The sequence below is a fragment of the Ambystoma mexicanum genome, chromosome 13 (assembly GCF_040938575.1).
Source record: "Ambystoma mexicanum isolate Mex_15411 chromosome 13, UKY_AmexF1_1, whole genome shotgun sequence".
NCBI lineage: Eukaryota > Metazoa > Chordata > Amphibia > Caudata > Ambystomatidae > Ambystoma > Ambystoma mexicanum.
Window position 1 is genome coordinate 439,452,910 of NC_090938.1, and position 23,015 is coordinate 439,475,924.

Genomic DNA, 23,015 nt, shown 5'->3' on the forward strand with positions numbered 1-23,015 from the left:
AAAGTTGCTCAGTTGGGTTATAAAGTGACAGCTGAAAAACCTGTGGTCAATTTGAAATCCAAAGGAAAGGAGAGGCCTAATGAAATAACTCAGGAAAAGAGTTAATCAAAAATCCCCTACAAAACAGGGGACACAACGGACAAGGACAACCGCCAAGGCGAAACAAAAAAATGTGATTCAGATGATAAGACTGGGATGAGAGAGTAATAATGAACGGGGAAAAAAACCTGGTGATGGGAAGAAATAAAAGACCCATCCCTTTGAGGGACAAAGTCAGTAAATTAACCTTTACGATAGATAATTCTAAGAACTTGAGTGAGGTTAAGAAGCCTTCGCAACAAAAAAGTAAATATGGAGGCCGACTGGTCCTGGATGGCCAAAACCCTGGCAGCCAAGAAGAAGCAATAGATCGAAAATAGAAAGGAGGAAAAGAAAATGAGAATTGCATTTTGGAACACGCAGGGTTTTAAACATCTCTACATGGGGGTAGACAATTTCCTAGAGGAATACGAGATTATCTGTCTTCAGAAAACCTGGATTAGGGAAAAGGATATGAAGGATATGAGGCATTCATGAACCCCGCAAGAAAAGGCGATAAGGGGAGGCCATATGCTGGTCTCCTAGTACTCGTAAAAATAAACAGTGACCTACACGTAGAGGAGAGTATCATTCCAAATCCCTACGTACAGATCCTTAATATCAACAAAGGTACTAGGAGTGAGAAAATTAGGATCCTATTGATAAATACCTATTTGAGTGAGATGGAAGAGAAAAACAACAAATACATCAGTGATATCACAGAAGCAATCGATAAATCCATGATAGCGGACCCAAATCAGCTGATATTTGTATGTGGCGACTTGAACATCAAGCTACTAAATAAGGATGTGAAGCCAAAAAAAATCACAGAATTAGAAAAGAAGGCTCAACGTTGGAAATCAGAGATGGACATTCGTTTGATGAAAATGTTAAATGGTTCGATCAATGGGGATATCAAGGGGGCTAATACATGGTTCAACTGACCCAATGAAGCTTGTTTGGACTACTGGTTTGTGGTTGGTAATGTTGTGAAATATGTTAAATCTCTAACTGTTAGGAAACAGCAGGTGAGTGATCATGCTGTGCTGGACATTGAAATGAATTGGACAGTCAACAAACTTAAAAAAGTCAATTTACCCCTGGTTGAAGTCTCAAGAGGCAGGAATAAACTCAGAATAAAACAAGACTTGCCTCCTAAAATGATAGACTCCTATGACCACCACCTGGCCGTAAATCCGACAGAAGTAGACTCTCGATGGCTCCTGAAGGATTTCAAAATCCGAAAAAACTCAAGTAAGATCGTGACTGTTAAGAGGAAACATGCATACCAAAAAGAATTGGTAGAGAAAAGGAAAGAATACAGAGAAATTTTACAAAAGTTGGCGAAGAGTGACCTGTCAGAAAAATTGGAGCTGATTTGAAAAAGCAAACAATCATATAAAAACTGGTTGAAGGGGACTAAGCTCATAAGACTACAAAAGGATGCAGAAAGATTGTTAGCGGTGGTGCAGGTGTGTAATCCAAAGCATCTATGGGATATTATAAACAAAGGGGATGACCTCCAAGTAGCGTCAATTATAAATCAAGTTCCAGAGGAAAGATGTATCCAACACTATGCTCCCCTCTTTGAATGCAATCAACAAATAGAAGTGATGGATAAAACCCAAAACCAGAAAGGATGGGACATTGAGTTTGATCTCTTGGAAATATTAGAAAGAATAAAGAAACTTAGCTCATCGTGGGCAACGGGCCCGATGGCATCTCCAATTAGATGCTAAAAGAAAGTAAAGAAGAATGGGCTGACATGATACACTTGATTTTCAACAGGGTGAAGGAAACAAGAACAGTTCCACCATCATGGAAAGAAGCGGTCATAGTCCCAATCTTTAAAAAAGGAGACAATAGTGAACCTAAGAATTACAGGCCAATCACCCTATTAGACTCCATCTGGAAAATCTTTGCAGGAATTCTGTGAAGAGATCTCAAAAACTGGGCAATTAAGGAAAACATCCTAGACAAGCGCCAAACAACCTTTATAAGTGGAGTTGGTACATCACTCAATCTATTCCTGCTAAATATACTTAAACAGCGAGCACTGCAAATAAAGGGAAAAGTCTATATAGGGTTTATAGACATAGAGCAAGCTTTTGATGCTATAAGTAGAGAACGGCTTTGGGAAAAGCTAAAATCATGGAATTGACCGGCCGACCTTCTAGAACAATAAAAGCTCTCTACACTGGTACCATAATCCAGATCCAACTAGCTAGAGATGGGACTATAACCAGAAAAATACATACCCATCGAGGGATAAAGCAAGGATGTGCTCTCGCCCTGTTCCTTTTTGCCCTGTACTTGGTGGATATGAAGATTTCACAACAGAGCTTTCCCGCCAAAAAATGAAGGAGGTGAACGTCCTTGAATCCTATATGTGGATGATTTGGTCTTCATTGACCAAACCGCAATAGGCCTCCAGAGAAGATTAGCTGCCTTTAAAATGTACCTGGATGAAAACCAAATGAATGTCAACGTGGACAAATCTAAGTTCCTTATCATGAGCTCTGCATCCAGCAAGAGGGGAAAAAATCGGCTTTTTAAATGGTCTATTGATCAACGACAATTGTCCAATTGACGTTGATCAATAGACCATTTAAAAAGCCGATTTTTTCCCTTCGGAGTCTGGATTAATAAAAACATCAACGAGATGGGTCACTATCAGCTGGTCAAAGAAAAGCTATTGAAATTGACGGACCAAGGAAGAACCTTGCATCACAGGTATGGGTCCTTTTCGATGATTCCGGTTGTGACCTTTTATAAACAGAAGGTTGCAGCGGTCTTAACATACAGGGCTGAGACCATGGTGAATTTGTCCTGGAAAGTCTGGATATTTGTGAAGTTTACTTCTGGAGGAGCATTCTGAAACTACCCAATTCTCTAACCGTGGCACTAATCCGACACAAGCTGATATTATACTCCCTAGAGTCAACAGTCCTGTGGAAGTCGACTTCTCTTTACGGGAAATGTTTGTTAGATGCTCCACCTGGTCCTTTTGAGATACTTAGGGGCCGGGGATTAAAAAAGGATGTTTGCCTACAGAGATGGAGAGACAGATGCAAGTCAGTCTTGGATAGCATAAGCATTGATCCCGAAACCCTTTAAAGGGAATCCTGACCACGTGAAGAAAAAGCTTCAGGAAAGGATTGGATACGAACTATTGATTTCAAGAGCCAATGTAAATTATGCTATAACCTCATTTGGGAACGCATGAAGATCAATGAACTGCCACTCTACTTGATAACATTTCCATCAGCGCATTATAGAGACCGACTTTTACGGATTAGGTTAAATACCTTGGCAATTGGAGAAGTTATGTTGAGAAGACAGAAATTAACAAGAAAAGAAGCGGGTTATAGAAACTGCAAAGAAAGAAACTCATAAGACATTGGATGTTGAGAAGCCCGGCTTTAAATAAACTAAGGGAAAAGGAAATTAATCTCCAGGTTTGGGACTGTGATACTAGGGAGGAGGAAGAGTTGTGGGAGAACATTCTAACAGTAAATAGACTGGGTCGGACACTTGATGCACTAACATTTGCAGAGAAACTGTTGAGTAAGACCTCCATTGAGGAATTCACTTGACTTTAAATAAGAATGACCTGTCAGGATTCTGATATAGAAGGGAATTATTGGACATAGAAGGTGGATGAAGAGAATGATGTAAATAGAATATGCTATTATGTTAAAGGTTGAAAATGATTTAACCAATGAAACATTATCAAAAATGTTTTTTTTTAAAATAGCTACAACTTCATATTCCTCAGAACCATTCAGCACCAACGGAGCTGGACGAGATGGAAGGCGCGTAGTAGGCAGACAGGGCTTTATCAGAGATACATGAAAAACCGGATGTATCAGAGGTAAAGGGTACTGGTTTTTAACGGTAATGGCATTCAATGCCCTGTAGTCTATGCAGGGCCCCAGGTCCCCCTCCTTCTTAGCAATGAAAAACAGGGGCGATGCCACGGGGGACTTGGAAGGACGGATCAAGCCTGTTTGGAGGGCCTTGTCGATGTATTCCTTCAGAACCTGATCTTCCTGCAGAGTAAGAGAGTATATGCGGCCCGAGGGAATCTTAGAGCCCGGGAGCAGGTCGATGGGGCAAGCATAAGGGCGGTGCGGGGGCAATTGATCAGCCCTTCCTTTTTCGAAAACATCTAAGTAGTCATGATAAGCCTCTGGTATGGTAGAGACAGACTCAGATGTTACTGATCCGATCAGAGGGGTCGAATGCAGGTAAGGTTGATAAGGTGCACCCGAGCAACCTCATGTGACTGAAAACAATGGACCTCACACAGCTGTAACCCAGGCTGAAAGGGAAAGAGCAGATGGTTAGACTTGGGTATCCGCCAAGATGCTGGTAGATCCAGATGCACCGCAACTGGGTTGATCAAAGCAGTGATGGCATAGGGACTGATGAAGCTTAGAAGGAGTGTTTGTTTACCAGGGATCTTGAGATTCCGGGTAGACAGCCAGACGCGCATGCCCACCTGATAGTTGGGTGCCTTCGAGCGATGGACGTCGCACAATGCTTGGAGGACTTCTGTGCCTGATTGAGATGGGTCCTGATGTCGCTGTGAAGAGACACCAGGTCACAAACACAATCCCGTGCAGCAGGGTTATCCACCGGGATGGTTGGGTCTAGAGGCATAGCACTTGGATGCTGAACGTACATGGCAAAAAACAGAGAAACTCCTATCGAGGAATGGAGAGGGTTGTTGTAAGCAAACTCTGCAGTATGCAAGAGCGCCAACCAGTTGTCTTGAAACTGCAGGCGCAGGCAACAGAGGTATTGTTCTAATGTTGCATTAAGACATTCTATCTGGCCATCAGATTGTGGATGATAGGCACTGGAGAACCTGTCTTCAATGTGGAATGCGTCGCTCAAGGACTTCCAGAAATGAGATGTGAACTGGGAACCTCTGTTAGTGACAATGACAGATGGGAGCGCAAAGAAGCATAAGACATGCTGTAGGGAAAGGTTAGCCAGGGTAGGAGCCGATGGGAGTCCAGTGCACGGAACGAAAAGGCCCATCTTCGAAAAATAGTCCACCACGACCCACATGGTATCGTACCACCGGACCAAAGGCAGGTCCACAATGAAATCCATGGATAACATATACCACAGTTTATGGGGCACCGGCAGAGGCATCAACAAACCCATCGTCTTAGAGCGCAAGACCTTACATTGCGCGCACACCGCACAGGATTAAATGTAGTCGGCCATATCGCGGGACATCGACGGCCACCAACACCAACTCCATAACAGATTGAGGGATTTGCGTTGACCAGGATGAGCGGCATACAGGGAGTCATGAGACCACTGCAAGGCCCGAGAATAGGATTCAGCGGTAGGAACATAAATTCGGTCTTGGATTTGAGGCAGCCTGTTACAGATGTACAGGTTTAGATCCAGTATCTCGGATAGGTTAAGGGAGACCCAATCTTAGATGGCTTTCTTCAGAGTAGGTTGGGACGTGCAACTACACACGACGTGATGAGTAAGAACAAGCAGAGCTTCCGAGTCACCCTTAACTGCGTCAGCATGTAGGCACGTGAGCGCATCCGCTTTGGCGTGCAACTGTGCAGGATGGTAGACAATAACAAAGTCAAATAAAGAGAAGAACAAATGCCAACACGCTTGTCTAGCAGTTATGCATTTCATGGTCTTAAAGACCAGAAGGGAACAGTGATCTGAGTAAACCGTGACAGTGTGTAGGGCCCCCAGTAAATGATGCCACCATTCCGTGAATGCATCCTTAACAGCCAGCAGTTCTCTCTCTGTAGCAGTGTAATTCCTCTCGAAAGAAGAGATTTTACGGGAATGGAAAGCAATAGGGTGAACATCCCCGGTGTTGGGACATCGCTGGGAGAGAATGGTGCCCACCCCACTCCAGAAGCGTCCATCTCCACCAGAAATGGGAGATCAGGATTTGAATGCTGCAGTAACAATGCTGTTGTGAATGACACCTTTAGAGCATCAAAAGCAGTTTGGGCTTCATTGTTCCAACAGAAAGGGATCTTGGAACTGGTTGAAGAGGTCAGCGCTGCCGCCAATACAGAGTAAGAGTGGATGAAGTGACGATAAATGTTAGAGAAGCCCAAAAAAGGCTGTAAACTCTTGACAGATGTGGGTACTGGCCAATTCAGAATAGCCTTGACTTTGGAGGTGCTCATTCAGTCAAACTGTACCCCAAAAGCTCCACTTCAGTGGAGTTGAAGATGCACTTCTCGGCTTTAACGAAAAGAGGATGTTCTCTTAGGCACTGGAGGACTGAACAGACGTGATTGAGATGTTGCTCGTAACTGGAAGAAAAGATCAGTATATCGTCCAGATATAGCACCCCAAACTGATCTAGCATGTCACTAAACACATACTGGATCAGTATGGGGTGATATATCTGGACGATATACTGATCTTTTCTTCCAGTTACGAGCAACATCTCAATCACGTCTGTTCAGTCCTCCAGTCCACCATAGGTTTATGTGCAGAGTCTCACATGTTCTCAAATTTGCAGCATTAACAATATTTGCCACCAAGAATAATAGTGTTATTGTTGCACCTTCCTTAGTGTGTAGACAATACTTTCTTTTTTTGAGAATACCTAATAATATCTGCCCCGGGCAAACGGGAAGTTACGGCCCTGTATTTTGGATATGTGTGCTATGACCTCCTCCCAGAAAGTTTTCATTTTAGGACACTCCCACCATACATGGATGTATGTCCCCTCTTCTCCGCAGTCTCGCCAGCACCTCCCTTGATTCTCGGGATGTATCCGTCTCAACGATGCTGGAGTTAGGTACCACCTAGAGAGTACTTTGTAGGCGGACTCTTTTATTTGAACTGCAGTGGATGCCTTTTTATTTCTCAGCCATATGTCTTCCCATTCTTTGTCTGTAATTGGTCTACCAATGTCTGCCTCCCACACCTCCATGTAAGCCCAGGTATGTCTAACTCCAGTATTCAGCAGGATGTGGTAGATGTTAGAGATCTGCCCTTTTGTCATGGTGGTCAAATGCAGTCAACTGCTGTGTCGCTGCCTGTTTGATTACCTTATTTAGTACCCAGTGTCATAATTGGTAATACTGGAAACAATCACGCTCTCTCAAATGATATTCTGAGAAGGTTTGATTGTTCCACTTTCAAACATGTCAGAGATACACCGTCCTCGATTGTCTCTCCAGCCCTGCAATGTTCCCCTTACCATTACTGGTGTGGATTCCGGATTATCATGTACTGAGTGGATGGCGACGGCAACGATTTGAGGCCATTATTAACTGCTAATCTGCCTCATCTTTCTAGCCTCAGCCTACTCACTGGGTTTATGTATAACGAGGGTGGTCGCCGTTATTTGGGCAACGAGAAGGCCCTTCACAGGCGGGTGTCAACCACCGCTGTTTCCATCACCCACCATTGTTTGGAGGATCACTATTCTCTGAAAACTTAACACCCAGCTATTTAATACTGTCTTTCGCCCACTTGAACATGGATATTAATTGTATTCAACCACAGGTCACTAAAGGCGTGGTCACATTGTAAAATTTCTGACCTATCCAAATTGGCTTTTAAGCCTTGGGCCCTCCCATATTTTCCGATTTCCTCTTGTGCTCCCTACAGTGAGGATAGAGGCCTTTGTAGAGTGAGTCTGACATTGTCCGCAAATAATGCTATCTTGTGTTCTGTCTGCCAAAAGCGAGTCCTCTGTATGTCTGGGTTCCCTCTAACTTTCCTTGCAAATGGCTTAATCAACAGTGCCAACAACAGAGGCGAAAGCAGGCAGCACTGTCTAGTTCCTCTCCCTAGTTTTAGGGTCTTTGATACTATCCCATTAGCCCTAACTCTAGTAGTGAGCTGCACATAGAAAGAAGAAATCCACCTTATAAGGTTGGGTCACCTCCCTGAGCCCACTAGCCCCTCTTTCAGGAAGGTCCAGTTTACCCAGTTGAAAGCCTTTTTCGACATCTGATGCCAACAGAAGGGTATGTTATGTGCCAAACTTAGTTTTGTCAATTAAGTGTACCAGTTTACTGACATTGTCAAATGTTTGACAACCGAGTATGAAACATCTCCTGTCAGGATTATTCAATGTCGAGAGTACTCCTAGTCTGGATGCTAGTATTTTTGCAAATATTTGTTCATCTAAGTTTAATAGTGCATTCGGTCGGTGCAACTCACGCTGTTCTAGGTTTTTTGGGTTCTTCCACTGTTGATGGATTACACTTATAATGGCCTGGTTCATCATGTCTGTAAGAGTCCTTAATGATAAATGAAGTTTAAAAAGACTGTTAATGGCCTCAAGAGTTCTCTACAGAATGGTTTGGAGAATTGGGCTGGCAGGCCATCAGGGCCTAATGCCTTGTTAGTTTTTTTAGATTTGATCGCCAGCACTATTTCCTCTACTGTTATGTGTTCATCTAGCTGCTCCTTTTGTTCTTCTGTGATCTTTATTGAATTGGCCTCATCTACGTATTCTCATATGTTTTTGCCTACAAGTTCTTCCATGTATAGGCCCTCATAGAACTCGCAAAACCTGTTGACTATTTTCACAGTGTCATAAAGTGGTTGGCCATCGGACCCCTTAATAGCAGCGCCGGCGGAAATAGCATCATCACCTGAACGGAAAGCATGGCAGCGGCCATCTTTAGAAACTGAATCCAACCCGAATCCTGCACTTCCTGCAGCCATCCAAACCTGAAAGTCACTGGCAACATGTCTCAGGAGTGGACCCGAGAGAAAGCCCATATTTAGTGAGAAGAGCTAGTAATCCTCACAGAGGAGGTCGTAGGACCCTGCAAGGAGCTGTATGGGAGCAGGTAGTGCAAAACCTCAGGCCGCTGCAAAACCTCCATCTGGCTGGCAATAAGCTAGAAGGTAACTGCGGTAGGCAGTGTCCCCCGTGACGCAGAGGACTGCCGCAAGAGATAGAACGACCTCTCCCAACACCGGCTGGAGGCCATGGCAACAGGAGGCAGTACCACCAAGCCCCTAGTCCTCACACCATGGGTGGAGAAGTGCAGAGGTATCCACAACATAGAGGGTATTGAGGGAGTCGGTGGAGCGAAGGCGGGTGCCAGTAGCCAGGAGGCAGGAGGTGAGTCACCGCCCCACCCCCAATCCACACAGCAAATGAAAATGCATAAATGTCTGCCTAGCACAAAATGATGTAGTGGGCAGGGACACATGCCAGTAGACCCAGCAGCTGGGACGGCCAATCAGGGGTAAGTGATAGGGTTCCACTTCAGCCACCCTGCACAGCAGCCCTTGGGTAGGGCACCAAGTGCACCCGAGCGGTGCTGCAGTGTGAAGGTGTGGCAAGTGACCGTTCCAAGTGCAATTAACCCCACACCACTGCTGGCGCACTCTGTGCCAGCAGGATTGGGGTGCGTGAGTAACCATGACATCACATAGTAGTCACATCATTATGTTGCAGGCCCATTTGGCCTGCCCCATGCTGGCATGGCAGAGGAGCCGCATGGAAGTACATGACCCCCTGCACCTACATGGGTGCAGCAAGCCAAACACAAAACAGTCAGCGCACTGCTGCTGACTGCACAGCAGCGTCCCATTGAACAATGGCAGTGCTATAGACGAAGCCACCATACGCACCCCCACAAGGTGTGCATCACCACGGGAGGGGATGTGGGGACATGAAGACAAGTGACCGTCCCATGTGCTGAAATTACTAATGCTGTGCCCATGAGAGGATGCCACAATATGCGTGACCCTGCAGGACCACATGCATGCATGGAATACCCAGTCAGCTGCCCCTGCATGGACATCCCGTCTTAACAACACACAGGCCAACAGCCACCTGGCCATTGGTCACACACACATAGCTGCAACCATTCCCGCAATGCTGTGGCTGCATGCAAGGTCCCCTGAACAACCATGTCCATCTGGCCAAATGGGTGGGGTGTACAATAGCATATGTGACTTGTATGCCAACCCACATGAACGCACCATACCTGACAACATGTCATTTGTCCCCTACAGGCCCTCAGGCAGCTCCAGAAGAATCCGAGGAGGATGAGGGGGCAGGCCTGTCAGGAACTGGTGCCTCCAGGCCCTCAAGTTCCACTAACACCAGAAGTTGAAGTGGGCGGGAGCGGTCGGGAGTGGTGCTCCTATACTTTTTATTTTTCAGTTTCACCGTTCCTATACTTTTGTTTTAAAAAGAAACCGTTCCGGAACTGTTTAGTTTTAAAATAAAAGTGTAGGGACTGGCCGCTAGGGGGCGCACGGATGCGGTCTTCCTCCGTGTGAGCTCCGACCTGCGACCCTCAAAAGTGGCTTGAGCCCCCACTTTTGGCCCCCTCCACCGCATAACAACGGATCCACGAGACGGGGGAACCGGACCCCCACATGCTGAGCGAAAATCCGGTGAAAATCGGAGTTCTGTAGCCCGAGTACAGCCTCTGGGATCATGCCTCCCCCTCCAGGCCCTCAGTGCGACTTCACGACGGGGCACTGAGACCTGTGAAGCCCGGGACTACTGGCTTCGCCCTCCGCTTTCCTGCGGAAACATCGAGCCGCGCAGTGGGCCCCCAAGGCAGTTTCTGCCTCATCGCACAGCCCCTGGGACCCCATGGACCGAGGAGACCCTCGACGGCAGAGGAGGAGGCGGTCCTTCCCGTTCCGTGATCTGCATGGCAACTCCGTCGCGCCCGGCACAGCCTGTGGCTCACCTTGCATAAGAGTGAGTGCTCCCCCCATCCGCCGACGCACTATCCCATTACGGATGTTGTGCCTGCTCCCGGAGAGGCCTACTCAACCCCGACCTCACGTCCATGCACAGTGGCCCCTTACGAGAGAGAGTGTGTGGCGCAACCCCAGTTATCTGCCCGCGGAGGCTGCTCCTGCCATTTCCTGGAGAATATCCCTCACCCCTCGTCGGGCTTGGTACGGTGTCACCAGCCCCATTTCGTCGACTGGGCAAGCCACGTATCACACACCCTGACCAAGAGGATCGCACCCAACGCCTCTCCAAGCTCTCGACATCAGGACAAACCTCACTCCGACACTGAACCCCGCCACAGAGGGTTGGGCCCCCACTCGTGGGGCATGTGCCCTCCTCTGTACGCCTCCCTAGAGACACTCCTGGGACCCAGGCCACCCGATCAGAGACCCACCTCCACGCAAACCCAACAAGGTCCACGAGTCAACCCGCATTCACCCTGGCACATTGCGGAACCCGCACCGAACCTGAGGTCTGCACGGAACTGAACACAAGGTGATACATTCGGAGGGTAGGGCCCCTGACCACAGGGCGTGTGCCTCCTCCCAACGCTGGACTCTCATTACCCAGGACTTTCTGGAGATTGCCCTGCAACGCTCTCCAGTACCGGCTCATTGCCTTGGTGTTGAGGGTAGTGCCCCCGTTCCAGGGGCGAGTGCCTCATCGCACCTACACAACGCATGAGCACCAAATCCAAACTAGCCAACTACGCCTACACCCCGCCGCACCCCGAACCTAGAACTGTCTGCACAATGTCAGCGGACCCCTCCGAAACAGAGGCAGCGGCTACCAAGGGGGACATAGCCGCCCTCCTCGGCGAAATCAGAAACATGGGCGCCAACTTAGGTGGCAAGATCGACAAAATGACCCAGAGGGTGGACAATATTGAGGAGAGGCTCGAAAGTGTCCAGAACAACCAAGCCTCAATTGACACACTGGAAACCCAGCTGAACCTCCGCATGCGCAATATAGAGAAAAGAGAATAAGACATCTGGCTGAAGATAGACAATTTAGAAAACAGGGAGAGGCATAACAACCTGCGATTTTTTGGGATTCCAGAAGGGGAGGGGGAAACAGAGGAGGACCTTAAACACACCATAAATGACATCATTAGAATCCTAACCACGGATGATAATATCGATGAACCTGCAATAGAAAGAATACACAGAACTGGAGGCCCACCAGGGGGTCCGAGATCAGTCCTGGCCAGATTTCATAGATATCAAGACAGAATGAGGATTCTCACTAAAGCCAGGTCAGGCGACACCCTCACCCTTGGTGGAGCCCAAATAACCATCTTCCAGGACCTATGCTTTCTCACCTTAGCCCTGCGTCGCCTGTGTGGCCCGCTAACCAGATGGCTCAAAGACCAGGGCACGAGATATAGGTGGGGTTATCCCTTCTCCCTAACGATCGAACATGGCAGCAGGAAGATAATACTCCGCTCAGAAGAAGAGATTCGGGATTGCATCGCGGATCTCCTCGACACCGGCCCCAAAGAGGGGTCACAAGACGAATCATCACAAGAGGGTGAGCAGCGGGGACCCTGAGGCCTGAGAAGGAAGAAGGTCAAAGGAGCTAGAAAGTATAGTGACCCAACGACACGCCGGAGAATGCCAAATGAAGTGGCATGCACGTATCTTCTGACCAGGCGAGGCCTGTTCAGGAATTATGGTCTCGGAGTCCTTCTGTCACGTTGGAGATCGACACATCACAGCCAACAGAGCCGGCCTGTGACGAATTTGTCTCTAGACCCAGGACGGATGATTGACTGGCCGCAAGAGAACCGGAAACCCCATGTATCACTACATTTGTTACTCAGTGATAATAGTTGTTGTTGTGTGTTAAATTGTAATTCAAGTTGACATTTTAAGAACGGGGGGGGGGGGCTCAAACTGTTGGTGAGATGATATTTGTGCTGGGGGTCGCGTGGTTATGACCCTCACTGGCGGTCCGATAGTAGGCTGGTTGCAAGCACCTGGCTCGCCTCGGACGCCATCAATCCAAGGTTCAGTTCCTTTTAGGGGAGATGTTGTGCGGGAAATTGGAACTGCCGACAACTGGTATTGAGTTCAATGCCCAGGAAGGGGGTAGGGGGGAGGGAATCCAAAATTTTCTGAAGTCCCACTGGATGTGGGACTATCGTCAAAAGACTTCCACTGCGGAGATTTATGATACGTACACAGGCGGTGTGACCAACGAGCTCACAAGACTCACCACTCATTGGTGGACATGACGAATCTGGTGACAGGCATGGCACACTCAGAATTGGCATGCTAAATGTTAAGGGGCTAAATTCCCCTACCAAAAGATTGCTAGTTTCCCGAGAATTCAAGAGGGCCAATCTAGATATACACTTTCTGCAAAAAACTCGATATAGTAAAGGAGAGGAGGGGAGGGTACTCTACCCCAAATGGGGCACTGAACATTGGGGCTCCGGCCTGCTTAAAAAAGCCGGGGTGGGTGTTCTCGTCAGTAAATCAATCTGATTTGAGCTCTTGAGGTCCTGGTCAGATGCGAGCGGTAGGACGCTGGTGTTAGTTGGCAAGATACAGGACACCATCATCACACTCGCGTCTATATACGTGCCATATACTGGACAGTCCCGGTTCCTTCAACAAGCAATCCCCAAGGTCATGAATGAGGCAGAGGGAGAAGTAATAATAGGAGGTGACCTCAACACGTGGATGGACCCGGATATGGAGATGCATGAATCCAACCCGAACAGCCTTCGCCTTCTACTCCATGCCTCACGCTACGTTCTCTAGAATTGACTATGTTTACATACCCGCAGCAATTGCCTCAGCAATGACGGCAGCTACCATATCGCCCATTACCTGGTCGGACCATGACATGGTGGTGGTCACTATAGATCAGATCGCTCTCCCTAGGCGGAGTTCCAAATGGCGGTGCAACGAAAAACCTTTCAAGGACACAGTCTTTCGGGAGCAGCTGGAGTTGGACATTACTCAATACTTCGAGCATAACAACGTAGGTGAAACTCCCATCAACATAGTATGGGAGGCGGGTAAGGTCACATGGAGGGGACTTCTCATTAGGGAGGGAGCAGCGAAAAAACGAGAACGCCTGCTCATAGAAAACAAATTGCGAAATGAAATCGCCCAACTTGATCTTGCAGCTCAATCGGCAGACTCCGAAAGACCGCAGAAGATCGAACAAGCTAATGCCAAAAGAGAAGAACTACGGCAGCTAGAAACAAATAGCATTATTCACAAGCTTCAATGCCTGAAGCAAAAACACTACGAGCATGGGAACAAAGCAGGTGCGTTACTCGCTCCAAGACTCTGAGGCCAACGCCGTGAACGATGGTTTCCAACGGTGCACGATACAGATGCACCCCCAGACCATCGTCCCCGCAATATCCCCGAATTCTTCACCAATTTCTATGAGAGACTCTACACTTCACAAGATACACCACACCCAGAGGCGACAACAGACTATCTGACCAAAGTAGCCATGCCGACCCTCCCATCGGAAACAACGCAAGCCATGGAAACCCCTACCACGGGAGAAGAAATTACGGATGCAATTAAATACTTCCAATGGGGAAAACACTGGGGAACGATGGATACACCGCAGGGTTTTACAAAACTTTCCAGAATGCACTCCTCCCGTTCATGGTGGTCGTCTTTAACAATATCCTCAGCACTGGTGTGGCACCCGACTCCTTTTCTGAAGCCCTAATAACGGTGATCCTCAAAGAAGGAAAGGACCCCAAGCAATGTGCCTCCTACTGCCCGATATCGCTCCTGAATATCGATGCCAAGATTTACACGAGGGTTCTCACCGCGAGGCTCGAGGCACACATGCCCACAATAATTCACAACGACCAAGTAGGCTTCATCCTAGATAGACAAGGCACAGTCTGCATCCGCAAGACCCTCCACCTCATACACGAGGCCAGAAACCTGCCAAACACACCAGCACTGTTTTCGATCGATGCGGAAAAAGCGTTCGACAGAGTCGAATGGCACTTCTTAGAGGCCACGCTGAAACAAATAGGCCTGGGACCCATTCTTCGACGAGCAATCAAGGCAGTCTATACAGCCCCAAGAGCCGCTGTAGCGGTGAACGCCCAGCACTCCCGCTGGTTTCCCCTCAGGAGAGGAACAAGATAAGGCTGTCCCCTTTCTGTGATTCTCTTTGAGCTCTCACTAGAACCCCTGGCCCGAGCCCTCCGTGCAGACACTGCCGTTGGAGGAATTCAGGTGAATGGCAGAGAATACAAATTGGCCCTGTATGCAGACGACATCTTGCTCCACGTGGTAAACCCACTCTCGTTAATCTCAAGGGCGATACGCCTCATTGAAGAATATGGGATACTCTCTGGTTTTAAGATAAATAGATCCAAATCCATTGTCTTCCCGCTCCATGACCCATCCCTGTAGCTGCTACATGACCTCAAACGCGTTGGCCTGATTGTCGGAGGTCACACAATGCGATACCTGGGAATCAACTTAACAAGAGACCTAACTCAACTCTATGAGGCAAACTTCCCGCAACTTCTAAGCGCTCTCAAAATGGATCTCGTGAAATGGAAAACCCTCACAATTTCCTGGATAGGGGCGCTTGAACGCAATCAAGATGGTGACCCTCCCACGCTTCCTATATCCCTTCCAGGTCCTCCCCATCACAATCCCGGACCACTTCTTCAAACAGACCAAGAAGGCCATATAGGAATTCCTGTGGGATGGAAAGAAACCCCGGATACCACATGATATCCTGATACTCCCGAATGAGATGGGCGGAGTGGGCCTCCCGGACATTGAACGGTATTACCAGGCAACCCAACTCAGGATCCTGATCCCACACCTACGCAATAGAAAGGACCTCCAATGGGTCCAACTAGATAATGACATCCTGCTCCATGTTACTCTTGCAGAGTGGCTATGGGTCCCCAGGGCAAAACTCACGAAACGCTTACGTGACCACCCAATACTGGGCACCATGTGGAACATCTGGAGGAAGGTGAAAGGGATGACCGGAATCACAACATGGCCTTCTCCACTAAGTCATCTCTGGTCCCCCGGGATCCGAGAGGAAATCCCCGAACACGCCAGATACCAGGCCAGGCCTGGTTTGATGCCGGACTGGAGAGAGTAAGCCAACTGTGGAGAAACGGGAACTTCATCTCGATCTCGGAACTAGAGGAGGCCCTCCAAATCCATCCAATTCCAATCTTTTTGTATCTACGATTAAAAGGGGTCATGTCAAGGAAGGAATAGAAGGAAACCACACGGCGAGAGCTGACACCGTTCGAATCAATACTGGACACGGCCAACTCATCGAAAGGTTTAATAGTGCCCATGTACAAGGCCCTGATCACCAAAGACCAAACTCCAAGTCTTCGCCTCAAAGAGCGATGGGAAAAGGACCTTAATGGAGAACTTGAACAACACGCCTGGGACAAAATCTGCGAAACACCAGCTAAAGTATCAATCGCCACCCAGTACAAATTACATGCTCTGAAACTGCTCCATCGATGGCAGTATGATCCTTGCAGACTCTCGAAAATGTTCCAAACGTCTAGCTCAAAATGCTGGAGACACTGCGACATGGACGCTGATTACTGGCACATGTGGTGGAAGTGCCCCAAGGTACGCATCTATTGGCAAGAGGTCCTGGGATGGATTAAACAATTAGATGGCATAGAAAGAGTCCTATCCCCTCTCCTGATCTTATTTGGCCTTGAAGAAGAAGAAGACAGAGTGGTACGCATAAAAGGGTTGATATCCCCTCTCCTGTTGGCGGCAAGAGCTGCCCTAGTCATCAAATGGAAGTCCCCGCGCCTACCTGACAAAAAAGACTGGTTGCAAATCGCCATGAACATATACATAATGGAGAAAATAACCGCGGCCCTCCATGACAAGGCCGCCCGACAGGAGGAACCCTGGATGGACTTCACAGAACAATGTATCACAAGTACAGCCGTTACCGACTCACAGCTCTAACCATAACTCCATTCAACGGCCCATACCCGAAGAACGAATAGCGATCTACGTACCGCCTAATAGCCATTCCTGTTACAACCTTCACATAGAACCTATGACACCGACAGAGTTCAACGTCACACCGCCACTTAAGACAATTTCAGCTAACGCCGACATGCGGAAATCGTCAAAAAATGGAAATGGGGGGGGGCGCAGGGGTTCGTACTATATATCCTTCGAGAGTGGACATGTATGTTACTAGCGGTTTGTTATTGAAGTGGATTGCGATGATCTGGTGATATAACCACGTTTGCTCAGTTATGTATTCACCTGACTGTTCACTTTTGATGTAAAAACCCAATAAAATTCAAGTTGAAAAAAAAAAAAAGTGTAGGAATAAGTGGAAGCTTGCACTTCAGTGCACTGCACTGAACATTCCCTTAAATAATAGGTGCGTTTTTTTGGGTGTTTGGACTGTGTGTGGGAGGGGTGCAGCGATGGGGTTTGTGGGGAGTGGGGCAGACCAGCAGGGAACATAGCTCCACTACTTCTTTTCGTACACTTTGACCCCTGACTACCACCCCTGAAGAACAGGCACATGCGAACTCAAAGCGCAAGTCCAAGCATGCCGTACCGGGCCCCAGCAATGCCAAGCCTACTGGTGGCAGTGCAGGCCCTGCGCAAACCCCACGTGCCACCAAGACCATTTCCAGACCTACTCACCCACAAAGCCAGCTGCAGTGACTGACACAGAGGACATACCTACTGGCAGGAGTTCTGATGGCACCCAGGAGGAATCCAGCCAATTACGACAGGGTAATGTAGGGACACATAGCCCTGAGAGCAGTGTCTGCCAGCCAGTGTGCCCAGACACCCGAGCCTGACATGGACACCACCTCATATGGCTATCGGTGCTACAGCCCTGACCATCTGCAGAGCCTCCAACCCATTCACCATCCACCACCAAGCCACTCCAGAGGCTGTACTACATGGAGAGGAGGTAATGTGAGATGTCTGCCATTGCCAAAACTCACTCACAACACCTCCAGGTGACTGTATGCAGGGAGCCACCCGCAGGATCATCAGGTCAATGGAGCACAAACAGGCTGCAAGTACGCACGCACTGACGGTCTATGGCCAGCGAGCTGACCGAGGGGATATCAGTATGTGCAGAGTCCATGTAACAGAGTGTTGAACTCACTCCGCAGCACATCCAAGGGCCAGTGTCCATACCCTAAAGTTCATCCACACCCACTGAGGGGTCACAGCCTAGCACATCAAGGCGCCAGTCTGAGCGTCATTTGGGCCTGAAGTCACTTGGGGGAGCCCTGAGGGAGAAGAAGCCATGCAAGTGACAGTAACACACTTGTTGCCCACATTGGGTGTGTTGGGGTGTTTGTGGGGGGTTGGGAAGGAGGGATAGTGTGGTGGGGTAGTGGTGGGGAGAGGGGCGATAGTCTGTTGAGATGGGAGTTGGGATAGTGTGTTGGGGTTCTGGTGGGGGGTTCTTGGAGGGGATAGTGTGTTGTGGTGTTGGTGAGGGGAGGGTTATAGTGTGTTGGGGTGGTGGTAGGGGTTGGGGAGAGGGGTTAGTGCATTGGGGTGGTGGTGGGGGATGGGGGAGGGGGATAGTGTGTTGGGGTGTTGGTGAGGGGTTATAGTGTGTTGGGGTGGTGGTGAGAGGGGGAAAGTTAGTGCACTTCAAAGTATTAAAATAGTTAAACTTCATCAATGCAAGGATATTCCTCGTTGTGTCATAGTTGGCTTTATTCATTTATGTGAGTGTCACATAGTGGTGCATGGTATGTGCCATGTGAATTTCTTGGCATTCAGTCCCTGTTGAGCCAGTCGGCCATCCCTGACGACATCTCTGGCAATGCGTGCTGATGCCTCTGCCACAGGCACTGCATCTTCATCCTCTGGGGGTGGCATGTCCACATCAGAGGGTAGCGGGACATTCCGCTGGCGGCAGATATTTATGAAGCATGGCACACACAAGCACAATTGTACTCACATTTTCAGGTTTATACATTAGGGCACCTCCTGTATGGTCCAGGTAGCAGCATCTGGCCTTCAGGAGGCCAAAGGTACACTCTATACACACAGGTCCTGCTGTGAGCGTGGTTGCAGGCAAAATCCTGTGGTGTTTGTGGATCCCGCAAAGGTGTCATGAGCCAGGGCAGCTGTGGTTATCCAGAATCACATGCATGGAGAGAGACACAGCCACGATTCACAGTGTATTCTGTGGGGGTGGCTTTTCACAGCATCAGGGCAATGGACATCATGTGCATGCATATGAGGCTTCATTGCGTGGCATGTGTCTTTTTTCAATGCTTGTGCATGTATCACTCGCATCGAGCATTGTATTTTCTTAACATGCGCTCTACTCCCTTGTAGCTGATGTTACATCATGTGTCTGGCATTGCCATGTCAAGCTGACATGGTGGCTGTCTTGTGCCAGTGTATTGCTCTCATGCATGTGGCCTGATGGGCTTACCGTTGGTGCTCCATAGGCTTCTGGGGTTGAGGGGGTCCGCATTGCAGGCTGATTGTACATGGGTACTTGGCTGTGGTACTGGCAGGGTTAAGGTTGTGTGATGTGATGTGACACTTTGTCTGACATTGATTTAGGATAATACATGTTGCATTGTGGTACCTGTAGTCATGTGTGTGTTTGAAGTTGCTACTGTTTGTGAGCATTAGCTTATCCATCCAGGTATGTCCGACATGTGCATGTTCTGTGGGCAGAACATTGATGCGGAAGGTGGAGAGGTCCGAATTGTACATTAATTTGTCATGGCATACTCTGTGTTGTTGTGCACATACTGCCCCTCCCCCATGTGGTTGGATGCATCACAGTGCCTGTGTACTGACAGTTTTACTCACCCACTATCCACGTCCATTGTCCTCTGTGCCCCTCGATGTATCCAGGCAGTGTACTGTTCCAGAGGACCATGGCATCGTCGGTTGAACCAGGGTCGTGGGCGCAACAGTTAGTGATGTACAGGTTGGGATTGCAGGTCACCTGCACGTTCAATGAGTGGTAGTGCTTCCTGTTGCAGTACAATGCTTCGTGGGACTGGGGGGCCACCAACGTGACATGGGTACAATCCAAGGTTGCAATGACATTTGTGCAACGGCATAGAATTGTGCCTTCATGGCGTGCACATGTGCTTTGGTGGTGGGCAGTGAGATGTGGCGTGATACATGCCGCAGGAGAGCATCCAACACTGCACTAAATGATGGCTCTGCCATGCCGTGCATCATGGCCACGGAGTGCTGGAAGGTACTGGCTCCTAGGAATTGTAGGACAGAAACTAGCTATAGCAGTGGGGGCACAGCTGTTCAGATGTTGATCCTACTCCCTATGTTGCCCTGGGTTGTGGTGAGCAGCACACTTATGGACTCCCTGTTGAGGCGGTACAGGGTGACCAACTGACTGTCAAAGAGGGTCCAGGTTGAGGGCCTGATCTTGAGTATTGGGGCACACCTTACTTGGCCTCTCCTCCTCCTCCTCCTCCCCTGGGCACCCTCTGCCCTAGGCTGGTTGTCCTGCCTCTCTTCTTCCAGATGCAGCATGAGCAGCTTCATTTTCCATCTCGCAATGGCTAGTGGCAGCATGGTGTTGGAAACTGTGTTTAGGGAAGGTGTGTGCCTTATGTAGCCCTGTTGAGTGGATTGGGATCACCTGTGGATTCATTTATGCCACTTGTATGCATTTACCTCCACCTGGATGCTGGGGCTAATTGCGTTGTGTTTTCAGCAGTATTAGCACCGTATTTTGGTGCGAAAACCACCGTGCAGGGACTTGTGATGCAGCAGTGATTGCGCTTCCTGGTATTGGGACAGATTCTGCCAGCTGTAATAGCACAGGCTGCAATAGCACTGGCTGTAATTGCACGGACTGTTTTACAGTTGGCGATATTTGGGCCGGCTCATGATCCGGCGGAACAATATTTGCTGTGTAAAATCTGTTGCAGCCACTTTCAAGGCTTACGGCCGGGGTCGTGATGAGGCCCACAGTCTTGCTAATTTCTTTTTCAGTTTACCTGTGGCTGGCACTCCCTGTGCCCTAGTCTCCTCTGAGTGGTACATCAATTTCTCCATTATCAAATTCATGGCTGCCCCTATGTTTAGGTCACCCATTGCAAAACGTGAGATTTTAGAGATTTACTTCAGCAGGTAGTCTGATTGTCCCATATTAGGGGCATACACAGATGCCAGCCTCAGAGATCGGTGTCCCAATTTACAATTTGTTATCACATATATGCTGCCCGCGTCACTCATGGAGTCCCCTAGTACTAGTCCCAGGTCCTTCCTATAGAGTATAGCCACCCACCCTTTTTGTTGGCGCTGAGGACATCAGTTGTACCCCAAAGACCCTGTCTCTCAAACATCCCCTCTCCTTCTACAGTAGGTGGGCCTCCTGGATAAGCACTGTATCCACCTGTTGGTCACTCTTAGTTGGAACAATCAAACTCTCTTATTTGGTGAATTCAAGCGTCTGATATTTAGGGATAACATCTTAAACATCTCCTCGACGTAACCATGATTGTCAGTGAATCCCTCTCTGGCAACTGCTTTCCCCTCCTGCCAGGCTTAACAACCCCTCACCCCTCAATACCCAACTACAATACAAAACATTGTAGAAGAATAGATGGGTCCACATATTATTACTCTGATGCTTCCGTCTGGCATCTTCATGCCAGATCGACTCTGTCTTCAACACACGGAAGACCCTCCTCTGAATTTCTTATAATGTCTCACATTGATTTGTCATCTTAATGTGGTAGAGACATTTTACACCCATTAGCTCAACCTCATTTCTCATTTTCTATATCACGTATCTGCATTTTGCCAGCGAGCAGGCTAGGGGCCAGGCCCAATGTCTGAGTGTCTCACAACTATGGGATCAGACCTTCAGGTTTCATGTGTTGACTTTTGATCCGTCTTTGACTTTTCAGGGTTTTGTGCCTTTCCGTAACCATCCTGGCAGACGTGGGAGATGAGCATCCCTCCATTAGTAATACCTGACCCAAAATGCATATCTAAATACTAAATACTGCCAATTGAAAGAGATAGCCACCTGACAACCCTCTTTAGGAGCCTGGCCCATTGGGAGGGGACAGGGACAGATGTAAGGGAGTCCAAGAGAAGCATGAATGTGGGAGTTAGGGGTACAGTGTGAATTTGGTGATGGCTGGGGGAAAGAGAGTTGGGTTCAGCAGAGGAGGCTGGAGGTGCTGTAGAGAGTAGAGGTTGAAAGAGCAGAGGAGGTTGGTGCAAGTAAGGGCAAAAGAGGTGTAGAAGAGAGTAAGATCTGAGGGGCTGCAAGTTGATATATAGGTGATATATAGTTTAAGGACGGGTTGAAAGGACTTTTTGGAGGTGGTGAAAAGAGGAGTAGAGAAGTAGAAGGAGGGAATAAGAATCTGGCAAGGCAGTGATGCAAGGAGAACCAGAGAATAGGAGAGAGCTACTCACATTTCACATGAAAGGAGTATGTGAATGTATTGGTAGGCTGCATGAGCCTGTGGTGAAGCATTGGGAAAGTGCTTGAGTCAGGCAAGAGTTAGGGCCCTGATAGAGGAGTATCAATGGCCTTCTTAGGCATGAATTCACATTAGAGTGATGAGGAGGAAGAGGAGGCAGATGAGTGGTCAGCCTAGGACATTGAGGGGTACGAGCTTGAAAGAGAGCGAGAGAGAGAGAGAGAGGGAGACAGCCAGCAATACTTCCAAGTCAGCTGTACTTCCAAGGGCCGCCAAATGAACAGGCCCTTGTGCGACGGGTAGTCCAAGGCCTGGGTGCATGTCTGGAAGACCTCTTTTTGTTGGTCCAAACCCCCAAGAATATGGGCAAAGAGATCAACAACCCCCTTTCCTGAAAGGTCCCGAGGCACAGCAGCTTCAGGAGCATCTGAACTCTGTTACATCAAGGCTAAAAAGACACTTTTCACTGTTCGAGATGGTAGGTAAAAGCACAGGAAATCTTAAAGAGATTTTATTTGTTTGGAAGAAAGATTGTTGGTTTGCACACCTAAGACATTTTGATTCATACCATTGCATTTCTATCAGACTATTTGTTTGGCATTATCCTGGAGAATTGTTATCCTGACAATCTCAGTTATATCTGAATATCAAGGCCTGTTAAGTCTTGAGTAGAAAGGAGAGCTTGCCAGCCTGAGATTTTGTGGTCCAGGATAGAAACAGAACCCCTCAGTTGGGAAGAGTCAT

The 23,015-nt window shown here is 48.3% G+C and overlaps 1 protein-coding gene across 1 annotated transcript in view; it reads left to right on the forward strand.

Moving 5' to 3' along the window:
- The window catches only part of LOC138521314 (leucine-rich repeat-containing protein 37A-like), a 1,201,733-nt gene that overhangs the window by 1,160,471 nt on the left and 18,247 nt on the right, over window positions 1-23,015 (forward strand). The gene's annotated exons all lie outside the window — the stretch shown is intronic.